This window comes from Mandrillus leucophaeus, unplaced genomic scaffold, assembly GCF_000951045.1.
Source record: "Mandrillus leucophaeus isolate KB7577 unplaced genomic scaffold, Mleu.le_1.0 Scaffold588, whole genome shotgun sequence".
Taxonomy (NCBI): domain Eukaryota; kingdom Metazoa; phylum Chordata; class Mammalia; order Primates; family Cercopithecidae; genus Mandrillus; species Mandrillus leucophaeus.
This window is the reverse complement of record NW_012106341.1, coordinates 812,249-826,526: the sequence shown is the minus strand read 5'-3', so window position 1 is coordinate 826,526 and position 14,278 is coordinate 812,249. Positions and strand designations below refer to the sequence as shown.

At 37.8% G+C, this 14,278-nt stretch overlaps 1 protein-coding gene across 3 annotated transcripts in view; it reads left to right on the top strand.

Annotated features, from left to right (window-relative positions):
• IMMP2L (IMP2 inner mitochondrial membrane peptidase-like (S. cerevisiae)) overlaps nt 1-14,278 on the top strand; it is a 924,235-nt gene that overhangs the window by 485,164 nt on the left and 424,793 nt on the right. The gene's annotated exons all lie outside the window — the stretch shown is intronic.

The following is a 14,278-nucleotide window of genomic DNA, read 5'->3' as shown; positions in this document are numbered from 1 at the left end:
CAAACCACAGTATTACATGGTTGTACGTGTTGCCTACATTGTAGGAAATGTCTACAGGTTTCCTAGATGAATACTGAGTTTTAATGGAAAGGTGTTGAAATGATTTTAAAACATAAATGAATAATTGCAACCTTTAAATTATATTGAAAGAGTTTTGCCTTCATCATCAAATAAGAAAATATTGGGGTACAGTAGATCAGTATTCATTGACTTAGTCTTTGGGTTTTTTTTTTTTTTTTTTTTTTTGAGATGGAGTCTTGCTCTGTCTCCCAGGCTGGAGTGCAATGGCACGATCTCCGCTCACTGTAACCTCTGCCTCCCGGGTTCAAGCAATTCTCCTGCCTTGGCCTCCTGAGTAGCTGGGATTATAGGCGCCCACCACCATGCCCAGCTTTTTTTTGTACTTTTAGTAGAAATGGGGTTTCACCATGTTGGTCAGGCTAGTCTCGAACTCCTGACCTCATGATCCACCCACCTCTGCCTCCCAAAGTGCTGGGATTACAGGCATGAGCCACCAAGCCTGGCTAGTGGTTGGGATTTTTAACTTGTTTATTGCTATTTCATCAAATCCTGGACTTTATTTGCTTTGTGCTTTTCTTAGAAAAGTAGCCTGGGCAGTTGGTAGAATGTGAGTTGTAGAACCACAATGCCTGGGTTTGGATCCTTACCTTGCCACTTCCTAGAGACTCTGAGCATCATGTTAAGTATCATCTCTGTTAAGCGTCATTTGTGCATCTTGGTTTAAGTATCATCTCTGCATCTCATTTTTCTCCCAGAATTGTTAAGAGCATTAAAACAGTTAATATGTATACCGAGTTTAGAAAAGTGCTCAAATATAGTAGTCTTGAACAAATGTTTGACATTATTATTGGCATTATCATGGTAGTGGTCATTGTTATCATGGTCATTGTTTTCCTCCTTTAACAAGATGTAATCTCTCATTTGATCCACAATAGTACTCTTTATTGCTCTTATTATTTATCTTTTTTTGGTATTATAATTGCTTCTGTAATTTTACCTGTTTCCCCTTTTAGCGTATAAGATTCTCCTAGAGGGAGTATATGTCTTATTACATTTTTAAGCTCCACAATGCATATAAAATGGATAAAATAACATCTGTCGAGCGCTAACACTAACATATATTTGTGTATTATATACATTAACTTCAAAAATATTCTATTCAAATTGGGATTTTTTTTTAAGATGGAGTCTCGCTGTGTTGTCCAGACTGGAGCGCAGTGGCGCGATCTCGGCTCACTGCAACCAGCGCCTTCCAGGTTCAAGCAATTCTCCTGTCTCAGCCTCCCTAGCAGCTGGGACTATTGGTGCGTGCCACCACGCCCAGCTAATTTTGTGTATTTTTACTAGAGATGGGGTTTCACCATGTTATCCAGGATGGTGTCGATCTTCTGACCTTGTGATCAGCCCGCCACAGCCTCCCAAAGTGCTGGGATCACAGGCGTGAGCCACTGTGCCTGGCCAAGATAGATATTTTTACGTTCAATTGACAGTGTAGAAACATTGGCTGGAAGAAGCTAGCTTACTTGCCCAGTGTCCCAAAACTATTAAATAATGGGGCTAAAATTTGAACTCAGTTCTGCTTACAGAGCCAGAGCACTTTCTACTGCACAAGGTACTCAACATTCACTTGTCAAATAAATGAATGCTTGAGGGATGGCTGAGCCAACCAATTCAATGTAGTCAGCAACAAGGGATGCCAAAAATAAAATGCTATTTTTAAAAAAGGAATGAGTTTTATGCACTAGACAGTGGATGCTTTTATACAGTAGTGTTTGTTCAGGGTTGATGACAGAATTTTTATTGCTGTCATGATTTGAGAAGTAGAGCTCTGAAGAAATGCAGTGCCTAGTGGAAAAAATGAGTTTATATGCTCAGAAAGCTAAATACAAATGAATGAGTCACTGATGGTGAGGGGCTGACATTGTGCTAAGAAGGTCTTCAGTGATTTTGTCCTTTGTGGTCTAATTCTAATAACAGATTAGTTCTCAATTCAGTTAAAAACATGATGTAAGGTGAGTAGTAACACTGGTTGTTTGTTAGAATGTTGAACTAAAGCAAGTTGGGTCAGAGTTCTCATTTTCTTTTTCAAAGGAGTTTTGGAAAGTAAAATTGGAGAAAAACAGAGATTCTTATTTACCTATAGGTTTTGTTTTAATTTTAAATTTTTTCTTTATTTTTCAGACAGTCCTTGCTCTGTTGCCCAGACTGGCGTGCAGTGACACGATCATAGTTCACTGCAACAACCCTGAACTCCAGGGCTTAAATATTCCTCCTACCTCAGCTTCCAGAGTAGCTAGGACCACAGGCACAAGCCACCATATGCTGCAATTTGTTCTTTTAAGTTCTCTCTTCTTTTTTCTTTCTTTCTTTTTTTTTTTCTTTGAGTAGAGATGGGGTCTCTCTGTGCTTCCTAGCCTGATCTCAAGCGGCCCTTCCACCTCTTCCTTCTATATGGCTGGGATTACAGATGTGAGCCACAGCACCAAGCTATGTCTTTTTTTTTTTTTTCTTTTTTTAAATTTTAAGTTCAGGGGTATATGTACAGGTTTGTTACAAAGGTAAACATGGGTCATGGGGCGGGCGGATTGTATGTATTGAACCTAGTACTCATTAGTTGTTTTTTCTGATCCTCCCCCTCCTCCCACTCTTCACCCTCCAGCAGGCACCAGTGTCTGTTGAGTTTTCATCATTTAGCCCCCATTTGTGAGTGAGAACATGCAGTATTTGGTTTTCTGTTCCTGCATTAGTTTGCTAAGGATGGTAGCTTTCAGCTGCTTCCAGGTCCCTGCAACAGACATGATCTTGTTCTTTTTTTAATGGCTGCATAGTATTTATTCCTTGGTGTTTATGTACCACATTTTCTTTATCCAGTCTATCACTGATGGGCATTTAGGTTGATTCCGTATCTTTGCTATTGTGAATAGTGCTGCAGTGAACAAACATGTGCATGTGTCTTTATAAAAAGTGGGCAAAGGATATGAACAGATACTTTTCAAAAAAAGAAATACGTGCAGCCAACAATCATGTGAAAAATAGCTCAACATCACTGGTCATTAGAGAAATAGAAATAAAAACCACAATGTGATACCATCCCACATCAGTCAGAATGGCTACTATTAAAAAAGTCAAAAAACACCTTACTAAGTCCTTACTAGATTAATGGGATGCAAACCCACGAAAATTTAGTTAACAACTAAATACCCTAATCAACTAGCTTCAATCTATTGGCGAGGTTGTGGAGGAAAAGGAACACTTTTACACTGTTGATGGGAGTGTAAATTAGTTCAACTCTTTGGACAGTGATTCCACAAAGACCTAAAGGCAGAAATACCATTCAAACCAGCAATCCCATTACTGGGTATATACCCAAAGGTCTTATTTTTAATGAAAGATACAAATCATTTGAAGAACAAAAGTAATCTCACTATGCCAAGAAATTCACAATCAAGGATGACGTCAGAAATCAATGAGACAAATTTTTTTCTATATCTCTTCCTCAGATTCCTTTATTCGTCCCTATGTTTCTCCTTGTATTTCTCTGTAGATCCAAAAGGTCTGTCATCTTGGCTTTTCTCTGTGTCTCTCTCCATTCTTTTCACTCAGGGAATTGACTTTTATTCCTTTTCTAGCGATGTGAAAAAATATCTAGCAATATTTCCACAAAATCCGTAGATATGCTTAATTGTTACTCATACTACAATGATAACAACTATCATCCCTTTAATCCTGAACCCTAGTCTGTCTTTCCATCTCTGTCCTCCTCGTATTAAGTTTCTCAAAAGAGCTATCAATATTTGCTACAATCATATCATCACTTTCTACCTACTTTTTCAGTTGACCTTTCTCTGGTTTCTAATCCAACCTTGTTACTGAAATTCTGCTTTGGAATCTCAACCAGTGCCCTCCCAATTTGGTTCTTGCACATCAAAGCCTCCTAAATCATTCTCATGCTTGTCTGAACATTCTGTCTCTTGTCATTGTGGGTTCATCTACCTCTTAAGTATTTGTCCTAGGTTTGTTCTTCTGCCTACTATTCTTCATATACTCTCTTAGATAATATTATCTCTTCTACTGTGTACTTACTACTTTCAAACCTATATCACTGCTCTTGCAAATAAAATAATCAATCAATCAGTCTCTTCATCCATGCATCCATCCATCCATCCATCCATCCATCCATCCATCCATCCATCCATCCGTCTGTCTGCCTATGAATCCATCCCTCCAATTGTCTGGTAAATGTCGCTACTTGCATGATCCCCAGGCACTCTGTACTCTACGTGTCTAAAGCTGACCTCTTAAGCTCTTCCGTAAACTGGCTTTCTTTTTTTTTCTTTCTTTTTTTTTTTGTTTGAGACGGAGTCTTGCTCTGTCGCCTGGGCTGGAGGGCAGTGGCCGGATCTCAGCTCACTGCAAGCTCCGCCTCCCGGGTTTACGCCGTTCTCCTGCGTCAGCCTCCTGAGTAGCTGGGACTACAGGCGCCCGCCACCTCGCCTGGCTAGCTTTTTGTATTTTTTAGTAGCGACGGGGTTTCACCGTGTTAGCCAGGATGGTATCGATCTCCTGACCTCGTGATCCGCCCGTCTCGGCCTCCCAAAGTGCTGGGATTACAGGCTTAAGCCACCGCGCCTGGCCTTTTTAAAAAATTTCTGCTGTTACCTAGTTACCTAGAGAACTGCAGAACTTTGGACTTTGTGCCTCATATCTTGCATTTCACCATATGCAATTTGATTTTACTCTGAAATTTTCTTAAATTATCTTCTCCGTCTGCTAGGTGTTCATCCTGTCTTACCTTGGCTGCTGCAATTGCTCCTAATTTCCCTGCTTCCAGTCTCATCTTTTCTAGTTCATCTTTCTTGCTTTTAATTTCATCCCTTCTAGTCCATTCTCCCCTTCTTCCACAACACAGCCAGGCACACACTTGTGTTTAGCAAGCCTGCTTCTCACTGTTCACTCTTCATTCCTCAGTTCAATTATTTCTTGACAGCAAATTTAGTATTTTTGTTGTGACATTTATTATTGGTATTATTAAAAAAAATAGAAATGATTTCCCTTGAGTTATCCAGAAACCACAATGAAATAGATCATATTTTAAAATATACATTGCTATGCAAATGCAGAAATTATGTATGCTGAAGTTAAAGTACCTAGAATAATAATAAATAACATTTGTTGAGTTTAACTATATGCAAGACACTGAAACTTGGTAGACCCTGCACACATATGGTTTCATTCTTACAGTACTGTGAGGCAGTCAGGGACTTCACCGTTTTCACAGAAGAAGAAACTGGGGTTGGTGAACTTCTACAGTTATCACGCTAGTGAGGAAGGAAAGCTAGAATGCAAGTCAGACTCCAAAGCCAACAGTCTTCAAACTGTATTTTCTTCTCTTCAGTGATCTTTTGAAGCCCTTGTTCTCCTCTTCTTTGCATGTTTTATAGCTTAACTTTTGCTCCTTGTGTTTGCTTATTTGTAACCAGATTGACAAAATATTCATGGTAGAAGACTAACAATTTAGCTATGCCTCATGTTTCTCATCCCCAAAATGTTTGACAATATTTTTATTCTACTAATTGGATGATTAACATAGTGTGAAGGTATCTATAAATTATTATTCCTCAAAGGCAAACATTATATCAGCTGAGATAATTTTTTATTATTTTCATGTTGGTTTTTATTTTGGATAGTTGTTATTTGTCCGCCTTTAAGAGTCAATATTTAAGATGAATGACAATTGTATTACCCAGAGAAACCAGCTCTTTTTCTAATTATTGTGTCATCCTGAAACTAAATAACAAAATGGATCGATACACGTACATAATAAAACTTCAACATTGGTATACATGAAACTACTTTACTATATTTTAAATATATTTGAGACTACGAAAGACAACATTTGCACCCTGTTTTAATAGCAAAATTTCAAAGCTTTATTGAAGATGATTATTATGCAGAAAACTGGAAAATCAGAAGTAGTAGTCTTTAGGCATAGACAGAACAAGAATAGGACAGGCTTAGGATTTTAAGGTAAGGAAATGTGAAATACAATCAAACAAAAGAACAACACGTGTCTTTTTTTGCAGAATCACTTATCTTTCTTTCCATTCCATAGACATGATGCAGAAAATGAGCAAATTAACCCTCACCGTTAAGAGCACTTCTTACATTCTTAACCTTTTATAAAGGGTACACTTGATTAGAAATGCAATGAATATTCAGTGCTTTGGTCAGTTTAGACTTTGGGGGTGCTCCCCAGCTGTATAATGCTCACTGAGAGCCTATGTGTGAACCACAAGCCTGGGAGAAGCCTGGCTGGCTGAAGGGGCTGTGCTGAAGGCTTTCACATAGTTCCCATTACTAAGGAAACCACTCGTTTTGTCTGAACACTCTCTGAATAGATGTCTCATTTGAAGTCTAGTGCTCAAACCATGAGGATTGCATTATGGAGCTGAGAAAGAAATGAGGAGAACAAAAAATGCTTGAAAATGCCAACAAGCATTCACAAAGCGTTGTACTGTAATAGCATTCCATGAGACAGAAGGTGCGTTTATTTTTGCTGCATTCCAAGCTATTTTGGTGTTATAAAAGCAAATTCCTTTGCTTGCCCACGTAATCAAAATAAGAAAAGCAGATGTTCTTCTGACCTATTCTTAATTCCTGCTCTTGTTAGGGTCTCACTGAGAAGTGTGACATACAGCAAAAGAAGGACAAAATATGGATTCTCATATTAATGTAGTTTTGCTCCGTTGTGCTTTATAACTAAATGGTGTAGTGCTATCCCTGTGCCAGTAAACAAACACATGTTCAGAGTCAGACCTCAGGATTTGTAGCCTCCAAATAGTTACTGTTAAATTCAGAATGGCTACTGCAAACTGGTGCTCGGTGCTCTTTAGTAAGCATCCAGTTCAGATTTGGAGTGAGAAAACACTGCTTCTAGGAGACTCCTGCTCCACTCTCCAGCTTCTACTAACCTACAGCAAGAAAGCAGCTCCTACTTAAAGTATCAGGCAGTCATTCTTTCTTCCTTACCTTGGAAAGTAGAGTTTGCAGGACTTTGATTATAGTAAGTTCTTTATCATCCCTCTCCCCATTTTTGATATGGTCAATTATATTATTTTAAAAGTATACATATTGCTATGCAGACACCCAGTCAGAGGTTGCCACCTCTACACCCATATAGAAAGTTGGGGAGGAAGTCATTCTTACCTCTGTGTTGAGCTCCTTTAATCCTTTCAGCAAACAAGAGATGTATCAACACAGTTAATCCACAAATGCAGAAATTAATAAATATGTATAGATTACTTGTCATTTTACTTTTTGCTGACTGTCATAGCAGTTAGTGTCTTACCCGCACAAGAGCCCATGACTAAATGAGATCTTTGGACTCATAGCCCAGAGCTTTAGCACTGCACTAAGGACAGTCCCTATGTGCACAGTTTGGTCAAGTCTCTCTTTGGAAGACCACTGTTAACAAAGAGGTGCTAGCATGTCTAAAATCTAGAAACAGGCACAATAAGCAAGTCCAAGTTTATTTCTTTCGTGGATTCTTAAAGATTAATACTAAAAAATTATAAATGTGAAACACTAACACAGCATTGTCAGAAGAAAGTCTTGGGTTTGTTTTTACGTTTTCTTTTTTCCTTAAATATATTGGCAGTCTCGCATTTTTAATAAACATATATTTCAAGTAATTGTCTTTTGCAGATTTCTTCCTCGACCAAATTTTAGAAATGCCAAATTCAGTAGCATTGACTAAGGATAAACTAAATGGTTTTCTAGCATTTAATGGGGCATCCTAACACCACTAAAAAGGCCCTAAATTTGAAAGCATGAAAGAAGAAAGTTTATTCTTGTGGAAGTACAAAAATACTTATCCTATCAATAATATCCTTACTAGGCAGATTACAGGTCTTCAATTCATTTTGAAATGAACAGCCTGAAGCTGCCAGCTGTTTCTGATCTGATGTGCTTATAGAATATTTACTTAGAGTATATATTTAGCAGTTTACATATTATGGCTACTGACAAGAAAATTCTTCTAATACTGAAACATACTATGAAGTTTCTGTTTTTAAAATGGATATATATTTGGTCCCAGATATGTTACCTTGTCAAAATTTGGCAGTGAACAGGATGTCTGCATCTTTGTATTCCTGGTCCTTAGCACAATACCTAGCATATAGTAAGCATTCAGTAAGAAGAGATTGAACTGAATTGTTTGATATGAGAAAAATCTAACAAAGTCAGCATTTATAAGATGATCCTTAGCGTGGCTTACTTGAGTGCAGAATGATGGAAACAGCAAATGTTTAACTGTCTTTGACAATTAGCTAACAAAGTCTAATTTTTCCATGTCCTTTCAATCACTTATAATCTTTTTTGAAATATTCTGTGTGTATACATACACACATATATCATATATATTATACACACATATATAATATATAATACACACGTATATAAGTATATACATATGTGTATATAAGTATATACATATATGTGTGTGTATGTTTACATATATATGTGATAAAATTGCATTGAAGGGATTGAGTCAAATCTAACAGCCCTTACTTCGTTTCAAGTACAGTGGTTATGTTTGTATTTCATTCTCTTAATGGGAGAGTTTTCAAAATGTCTCCAAGTACCATGAAACATCAGATATTCATTATAATTCTGTTTCTGCCTGCAGCAATAAGATCTGTAGTCTACTATAACAGTCCTACATTTCGATTAACACCAAGCATCATCTTATTTGGAGAAGTAAGTCCTGTTTAGAAGACTTAAATTTGTTCATAGAAAGAAATTGTGTCTTAGTCCATTTTCTGTTGCTATAACAGAATATCATAGGCTGGGTAATTTGTAAATAAATGACATTTATTTTCTATAGTTCTGGAGGCTGCGAAGTTCAAGGTAAGGGGCTGCATCTAATAAGGCCCTTATGACATCACACGTGGCAGAGGGCATCACATGGTGAAAGAGCAAGAGCATGCCTCCTCAGGTCTTTCTCTTCTTATAAAGCTACCAGTCTCATTATGGGAACTCAACTCTAACGACTTGATCTAAACCTAATTGCCTCCAAAATACTCCACCTCCAAGTGTCATCAGTATATGAATTTGGGGATCAAGTTTTCAACACATGAGATTTGGGGACACATTCAAGCCATAGGAGATTATAATTTGAAGACAAATGGAGAATTTAGTTATTATCCAAATTATTAGCATATATGTATAATCATAAAGTTAGGAGCTCATTTACTAATTTAAAAAATGTTATGGCCTTTACTATGCATATGCAAGCATACATGTGCTTTGAATTATTAAGTCTCTCCTGTGCGATTTGGGACATTGTCTTAAGGCCCAGGTCAAAACTTATCTTCCTAGGGCAGATAAAATTCTAAGAATGACTAAAATATAGTGAACTTAAATGCCAATTTGTGTAGTATTAGATTTAGTGAATTTAGAAAAAAATTAATATCATATTCAATTCAATGAAACATGTATTAATTTTCATTCCTTCTATATTATTTAACTAAATTAATGTTGGGTTCTAAAATGTTTATTTAAAAAATACCACAATGTAATCCCAGCACTTTGGGAGGCCAAGGCAGGCATATCACCTCAGGTCAGGAGTTTGAGACCATCCTGGCCAACATGGTGAAACCCCATCTCTACCAACAACACAAGAATTAGCCACGCGTGGTGGTTCATGCCTGCAGTACCAGCTACTTGGAGACTGAGGCAGGAGAATCACTTAAACCTGGTAGGCGGAGGTTGCAGTGTGCTGAGATCGTGCCATTGCACTTCAGCCTCGGTGACAGAACAAGATTCCATCTTGAATAAATAAATAAAAATAAAAAAGACCACAGCTTTATTGTAAAAAATTTTGAAAACTAAAAAAGGATGAAGAAATGGGGAAGAAAGCCTTTGCACATCAAAGGATATATTTTATATACTGCTTTGGTATACTTTGCTTTGGTACATTTTTTTGCCCTTGCATAGTAGAAAATATTCTATATTTTAAAAGTTACATCATAAAAATAAAATAATCTTTATTATTTTAGTGCCCATATTAATACTATATAGATACTCCATTCCCCAAATATTGGACGTTTGTTTCCTAATTTTTCGATGTTGTGAATAATGCAGATAATGCAGTAGCAAGAATCAGTAGACCGGATTGCTTTAAGTGACTTTCTAGACCAAAAGGTTGAGGCATTCCAAGACTCCTGATATATTATACAGATTGCTTTCCTGAAAGTGCGTACCAAGTTCACATAGCAGGTATGAGTCTCATTTCTATCATGTCCTTGCCAGCATTTATTTTTTCATTCATTCCTTCAGGAAATATACTTGAACACCTGTCCAGGTTTTGTCCTAGATGCTTGGGATATAAAGGTGAAAAATAAAGTCTCTGTTTTCAGAAATGTTACTTGGGGTGATGTAAGAGGTAGATGATAAATAGGCAATGATAAATGTGCAAGTAAATAATGATTCCAGACATTAGTAAATATTCAAAAATTAAAACAAAGTAATAATATAGTGAATAGCAAAGAGGGATTTTAACATGCAGTATTAAACAGGTTCACCCTTGGAAGCTAATATTTGAGCACAGACATGAATGTTGAAAGAAGAGTCAGGCCAAGAAACAAAGGCAAAGTGTAATGGGCAGAAGAACAGTGTGACAAAGGTCCTAAGGCAAGAATGAGCTTGGCATATCCCAGGGACAGAAAAAGGCCAGTGTGCATGAGTCATGAACAAAGAGGAAGTGTTAGGATGCGAGGCCTGAATGGTGACCAGGGATGAGATCTCCTATAGTCTTGCAAACCGTGGAAAGGAATTATATTTTAATTGTAATCAGCAGCCATTAGACAGTTTTAAGTAGGGTAGAGATATTATTGCACTTACAATTTTTACTCACTGTTTCAAAAGTCACTAGGCTGCTACATGGAGAATTAGTTAGAGGTGGGTAGGAGTTAAGGGGAGCAACAGATGCTGAATACTGGACTTCCCTGATAGCTGAAGAGATGTTGAGAGATGGTAGTATTCCAGAGATATTTTAAGCCTAGACCTAAAAAGACTGTTAATGGATTGTGTATAAGGGATATGACAAAAGAGGATTTAAGTCAGACTTCTACATCGTGGTAGACTGTGGTGCTGCTATGTGGGTAGTGGTGCTATAAAGTGAGAGGTGGGATTCCGAGAGAAGAGCAAGTTGTGCTCATCCCCAAACAGAGTTCTCTCTTTCTCATGTAATGGAAGGGTAATGTTTTACAATGTTTAAAATGCTTTTATCTGTTGCTTAACCATATAAAACAAAGAAACAAAAAAAACCAACCAAACAAAAAACTTTGCCCTCATCAGCCCTAGTCATTTATTTCCCTGAAGGGAGATTCAAATTTGTAACAGAAGAAATTCCAAGAAGTAGTCAGTATAAGATGCAGCTTTGTTTTACAAAAATATAATTATGCAACCAGCAGAAGAAACAACTAGCACAATGGCCTTAAGGTGTGAATTTCTGGACCAAATACAGCAAGCTAGGCTTTCATCTTGAGATAAGATTTTCCTGATTCCACCTGAGCCTGAGACTCAGCTCATGCAATTTTTCCCTAGTTGGAGGAGAGACCCCATTCACTATTAAGGTCTAGCTAGAGTTAGAAAGAAGAAAAATAAAATATAGTAGAAGGAAACTAAAAGCCTTTTATTTTGCCCTGAGGATTTTTAGGGAGAAAAGAGAGGAGAGAGATGAGAGTAAGGTAGTTAGAGAGGTGTGTTCTGATGTACCCTTGTGACTTTAGCTTGGAGACGGGTAGGTGCATTAAGTAAACAATGATATCATTGCCCCCATCTCTGGTAAAATATCACCTCTTTGTTCTCCCATCACTTTTATACTGTGCCACAGCAAATTGACCACACTATTATGTGGACAGAGGGATTCCCTGTGATTTAGCTTTCCTGAGCCACAGATGCTGGGTTGAGAGACAGAAGGCTAATGGACAAAGAGTCCCAACAGCAGAGGCTGGGCTGATTCCTGATCTACATACTGAATGGAAGACAAATGAGTCATTCAGGAGGTTGCTGCCAGTGGAAGCTGAGGTGAGGCTGATTCAGCTACAAAGAACTATCAGGCTCTCAGCAAACCAATGGGGACAAAAAAAAAAAAAAAAAAAAATCCCCACACTAAGGCAATCAACCATCCAAACCTCCACAAAAATGTTACCAGCCATAGATCACAGCTTTCAATGTCAGCAGAGCAAGTAGTACTCAGGGGCACATTGAATACATACCAGATCTTCAGTGCTTCTCAGACTTATGAATCACCTAAGGATTTTGTTAAAATGCAGATTCTCATTCAGTAGGGCTGGAGTTTAGCCTGCATCTCCAGCAGCCTGCCAGGAGATGCTGGTGGTGCTGGTCCACAGACCACACTTTGAGTAGCAAAGAGCTAGTACACACACAGGATCATCATGAAGGCTCTCCTCCAATATCATGAGGGGGGCTATTTGAAGAACCAAACTTTTTTTTTTTTTTTTTTTTTTTCCTAGAGAGAAATGAAGTATGATTGGAAGGATCTATGAAACTATTAGACTAGGCCAAATTTTAACTAGATAAGATATTTAGTTCATTTGATTTTCTGGTAGCTGGCAAGGGGAATGATGAGGTGAACAATTAAATTGGCTGTCAACAAAAGTAAAACATTGTGTTTTTTTAATAGTTCAGAATAGTGAGTTAAGCCTGGCTGACCTTTTAGCCAAATAATGGACACCTCAAATTTTAAATATAAAAGCATGGAGCTCAGAGGAGAGATTGGAGTTTAAGGTGTAAATTTAGAAGTCATCAGCATATCTATCTTTAGATGCAACAACATGGGGAAAAAGTGTACACGAAGACAAGAAGTCCTGAGAATCTGACCTGGGGCACTCTATTATCTAATGTGAAATAAAAATGGAAAAGCCAGCAGAGGACAGTGGGAAAGAGCAACCAGCAAAAAGAAAGCCAAAAGAGCTTCATGTTACGGAGGCTCAGAGAAAAAAACATTCTCAAGAAGAAAGGAGGGACTGTTCTAAATGTTCCTGCAATTTCGAGTATCATGAAAACAGAATATTCACCATCAGATTTGGCAACTAATATTCATTTATGATAGATACAAATAAAACTTTTCAGTTCTGAAAACAAGGCCAGGTGCCGTGATTCACACCTGTAATCCCAGCACTTTGGGAGGCCAAGGCGGTTGGGTCAGTTGAGTTTAGGAGTTCAAGTCCGGCCTGGCCAACATGGTGAAACCCCATCTCTACTAAAAACACAAAAAATTAGCAGGGCATGGTAACGCATGCCTGTGGTCCCAGCTACTCAGGAGGCTGAGACAGGAGAATCACTTGAATCCAGGAGGCGGAGGTTGCAGGGATCCGAGATAGCACCACTGTACTCCATCCTGGGTGACAGAGCGAGATTTCATCTCAAAAAAGAGAGTCTGAAAACAAGCTATTTAAAATATAACAGCCAAACTTTTTTGCTCCCGTTACAATCACAGTTCTTGAACCCCACTGCCTCATAGCCCTTCGCTCCACTTTCTTCCTTCCCATTATCTCTTCTGTCCACACTAATTAGCCTTTGATCTCTGTCATTGTGTTGAACAGTTCTTATCAGTCACTTGCATGTTACCAAAGTCTCTAAAATTTCTTTGTTCTTAAAGATTCTATGTACAAATAGATGTTCTCTTGATATTTTCAGCATTTCTGTTTTTTGATCATAGCCAAAAGTACTGCAGAAGTATCCTTATTCCTGAAACCTGATACGTGATTGCAGTCTTGGCCAAAAGCAGAAATGAAAGGAAAAAAAGGTATTGGGATGTGGAAGTTAAAAAGGCATTTGAAAAAAATTGGGACTCTGTCACCTTTTTCTATTGTAATCAAGCCCCATTAGCAAGAACATTAGAATTTTGATTCCCAGCCGTGTCTGTGTAGATGAAAACTCTGTGAGCCAACTTCCCTTTTCCAAAGTGATCTAAATATTGTTCAGAGAGTTCTAGTTAGTTGGCAGAGAAACAAGTATTTAGGCAGAAATATGTCCAAAAATGAGAAGACTAAAGATATGCATCATGTGTCCATGTATTTTACATGGGACCAAGATTAACTGGGTTCTGCTCCGAACCTTAAGAAAAAAGACTTTTTCAGCATTGCTAGAAATAAATCTTGCTTTAAAAGTTCATTGCAAGTGTGGTGTTTATGAAAAGCAAATTAGTATTCTGTAAATTCTCTTA